The sequence below is a fragment of the Cryptomeria japonica genome, chromosome 4 (assembly GCF_030272615.1).
Source record: "Cryptomeria japonica chromosome 4, Sugi_1.0, whole genome shotgun sequence".
Classification (NCBI taxonomy): Eukaryota; Viridiplantae; Streptophyta; class Pinopsida; order Cupressales; family Cupressaceae; genus Cryptomeria; species Cryptomeria japonica.
In genome coordinates, this window is record NC_081408.1 from 629,712,682 (window position 1) to 629,716,842 (window position 4,161).

General features: G+C 37.4%; 1 pseudogene; it reads right to left on the reverse strand.

The window, feature by feature from the left end:
* Positions 1–2,098: 2,098 nt before the first annotated feature.
* On the reverse strand, positions 2,099–3,670 carry LOC131079084 (low affinity inorganic phosphate transporter 3-like; annotated as a pseudogene).
* Positions 3,671–4,161: the final 491 nt, after the last annotated feature.

The window sequence follows — 4,161 nt, forward strand, 5'->3', positions numbered from 1 at the left end:
TTACAACCATATAAATGAATTAGTTCCAACTCTATAAAATATTTGTGATAACTTGAGTAAATTTAAATGGAAATTTGTTATTTCATATATAATATGTGAAAAAGAAACTCACGGTCAAAACTATTTAAACGATCAAGAATATATATCTATGTAAGATCCTTAAACCCTTCTCACTTATGTATCCCATCCTCTTGTTCCATAAAATCATTTTCTTCATATGTAGCTTGGTCTCTATAAGAAGAGCACTCTTAGGTGCTTGGAAAGCATGAACATTAGAAGTAGAATGAATACTCCTCCTTATCATAGGAGCATAAGAACTATTTCGGAAATGATACTTCCATTTAGTTCAAATAAAATGCAATTACAAATACTCTTAGTGAGCACCATAGCTCTTCATATAATCTTGGAATCTCGATTAGATAAAATACTGTCAATGTTTACATCATTAAGATTGTTGAATAAAAGTAAGTTTCTTGTCATAACAAGGGTATAGAAAATTACATTGATCCCCTTCACATTTTCATAGCGGAATTGAATGATGAGTCTTCAATAATGAAAACATTTAGGTGTGTAACATCAACAACATACACCATCTTATTATTATTTTTTCATACTTTTAAAAATAACCATTGATGAGGTTAATATTAAAAGTACTATCCATTTTGTCTATCAACGATGCACCTTTTAATGCGACCAAGAAATTGTGACAATAGAATTATAATCATTTTGTAACAAATTTAGATTCAATATGTATAAACCATTTTATTTTCTCTTTCTCACCCCTACAATCTCTTATTAAATATGCATGCTTTTGATAGTTAAAACATTTAACATTGGCCTTTATAAGAGTTTTATCTTTCACTTGGGATTTGGATCTTGATTTTCTCTGTTTTCTCCTTCCTCCTTTCTACTTTGGTCTTCCATGAATACCTAGGGCTTCAATTAATTTAAAAATCTTATCTATATTTCCTCTAAAACTAATCATGCAACTATCTCATCCACTTTGAACTTTTAGATGATACTCTTGATTTTCTTCACAAAGTGATCCCACAATTCCAACAAAGAATACAACAATATCATTCATCAATCCCCCTTTATCTTCACTCTGATAGATTACAATCATGTTAAAAAATTAATTACTTGGCCATGGATCCAACATTCTCCAATGTAAGCGTCTAAAAATTCTTTCTTAATAAAATTTCATTTACAAGAGATTTAGCCAAATAATTTTCACCCAACTAATTCCAAGGAGTTGTAGAAATGACTTCTTCATGTACAATGAACATTACATAGTCTACCAAATATGGCTTAAAGAGGATCTTCACTTTTCTATCCATTTTGTCTCATTATTCTTGAGACATAAAAGTAGATTTTGATCTCAATATTTAATTGAATAGATCTCAGTAGATGAGTGTATCCTCCATATTGACCAGTTAAACCTCAAATCTTGTACCCTACAACTTCTTCATTACTAAATGTCCCAACGATTTTGCCTACAACATTATCTCCTTTCATGAAACTCCACCTCAATCCAAGATATTTCTAAAACCCTTGTCCTTCATAAATAAAAATAAGAAAATATAAAAGAATTGTAATCTAATTTTATGAAAAGGTATGTCCAAATGTGTAAGATTTTAATAATTATAAAAAAATTACACAGAATAATATCACAACATATCACATCGGATAAATCATTTCAAAAAGTAAAAACTTACAATACAAAACTTGAAAGAATTTAATTTTTAAAATCAAAAGTTCCAATAAAATCACAAGAGCAAGCTCTTATTAAAATATTAACAAGAAGAGTTTCTGGGGTGACTGTTATAACATGACATGAAGAAGTAATGTATAAGACTGACCTAATCCACTCAAAAATTCCCAAAAAATCTGTGTCAAACCCATAGTAACAGCAACAAACTGTAAGAAGCGGCTTCATTGAGTGAAACCGCTACTTAGGTTTATCCTATATTCTACGTTCTCTAAAACCGCTCCCAATTGATTTCCCTTTATTCATTTATAAACAAAGCTTTGCTCTTATTATACCAGTAAAGCTGTACCATAGCACTCGATATGGGGAGTCTGTCTCTTTCATATAAAGCTATGCTCTGTCAAAACCAGTCTGGAGTTCTACTTCAGCCGTAGATTCAGATACTTGTCCTTCGTTTTCCTCCGAAGACCTGCCCGTTGTCTCTGGTATCAAAAAGGTACAAGCAAAACCCAGGCAGCTTGTAACTGCGAGAATAATCAAGGCGTCGCTCTTTCCGATACCCGTCGTACGGTCGTGTTCTCCGCAACCAGATGGATCTTTGTCCTTATTCTTGGGTTGCGATGCATACAAGAACCTAACTGCTCCAATGATTGCGCCTGCTTTCCCAGCAGCCGCAGAAATGCCATGACAAGTCGACCGGAGTCGTGCAGGAAATAACTCCGCCGGTACAAGGAAAGTCGTTGTATTGGGGCCAAAGTTTGCAAAGAAAAATGTCAGAGAGTAGATCGCCACAAATCCTCCTGTCGATTCTTTTACCCAATGTTTGTAGCGGATGGCAAGGGCAAATAAAAACGCCGACATAAAAAAGAATCCAACAAACTGAATTACACGGCGGCCAAGACGATCTATCAGGAAAATTGTGAATACATACCCCGGCAGAGTTCCGCACAAGGCAATCAATGCCTGCGCCCTTGCACTACGAAAAACTTCATGCAGAGGATTGTCGTACTCACACGGATTCTTCAACAACTTTGTACGACGGTATATGTCATTCTGAAACAAATTGCTGCTGTAAAATGCACCATCGACGAAAAACCAAGTGGATGTGGTGCCTAGCAACTGCAGCCCATGTTGCCTCAAGAAATCCCTTGAAAACAACCCAAACTGCTGCTCCATGGTCTCGATCCTTTGAACGCTATCTTCATCTTCTTCAATATCCACATGAAGAACTTTAGACATATCCGCTGCAGCTTGTTTGGCGTTTCTAGCCACGAGCGCCGTGTAACGAGCTGTCTCTGGCATTTGCAATCGCCAATAAAATGTTAAGCCTGCAGGGATTGCACCGAACATGACGATTATCCTCCACACCATGTCCTGCTTGTGTGGGGATGGAACTGGGTGCCCTATTCCGAAACAAAGGCTCACAATCATCGAAACCGTGCTTCCGGCAATAATTCCAACACCTTGCATGGCGAATACAGCAGCGATGAAAGCTCCCCTGGTCTTGGTATTTGCGTATTCGGCCATGATTGTTGCAGAGACTGGGTAGTCGCCGCCAATGCCAAATCCAAGCCAGAACCTGAAAAAACATAAGCACGTTAAAACAGACATGCGTGAAGTGCCGAGGGAGAAGCCGGAAGCGATGGAACTTGCGACCATCAATACTAGAGCAATTCCGTAGACCTTCTTTCAACCCATTCTGTCCCCTAGCCATCCGAAGAAAAGTTGGCCTATCAATGCTCCGCATAAGGCTGTTCCGCTAACCAAGGCTTTCACATGAATGGGTAACAGGCCGCCATTATCTTTCCCGTAATAGATTTTTCCAAGCAAATTGGAAACGGGCGGGATGCAAAACAAGTCGTAAGCGTCTGTGAAAAAGCCCATGCCTGCGATAAGTATTGCGCTGAAATGATAGAGCTGCGTTTTCGCTCCGTCGAGTGCAGACAGTACTTTGAGCGCCATTACCAGTCCCTTGAAATCGCCCTGAATTTGAAAAGGGAACAAGTCTTTCTTTATATTGTGAGCGAAATGCTTTATTTTAGATTCTCCCTTTGCCGTCCCCGATCCTATCCAGTAGGGAGAGCATATTCCTGAATATACTGCATCCCGGACCATCCTGGCTATTGCATTCATGGGTGTCAATGCCTTTGACCAATATATTACACTTCTTCGATGTTAGAAACAAATACAATGACTTTCGTGAAGAATTTCCAGGAAGAACTTTAAGACGGTAAGTTCACGTCCTTTTATGGTTGGACTTAATGTGTCTGATAATGAAACTCCGCGTAGGGCGTGGAGATCAAGAAAGATGATGTATACCTTCTTCCCGGAAATTTCTTCACGAAAAAATTGATAAATTGATAAATTGAGTGTATTAGTAATTATTTGTTCTCTTTTAAACCATCTGATTGATAGGAACAATATAGCAAAACAAGAAGAATAAACAATAAACA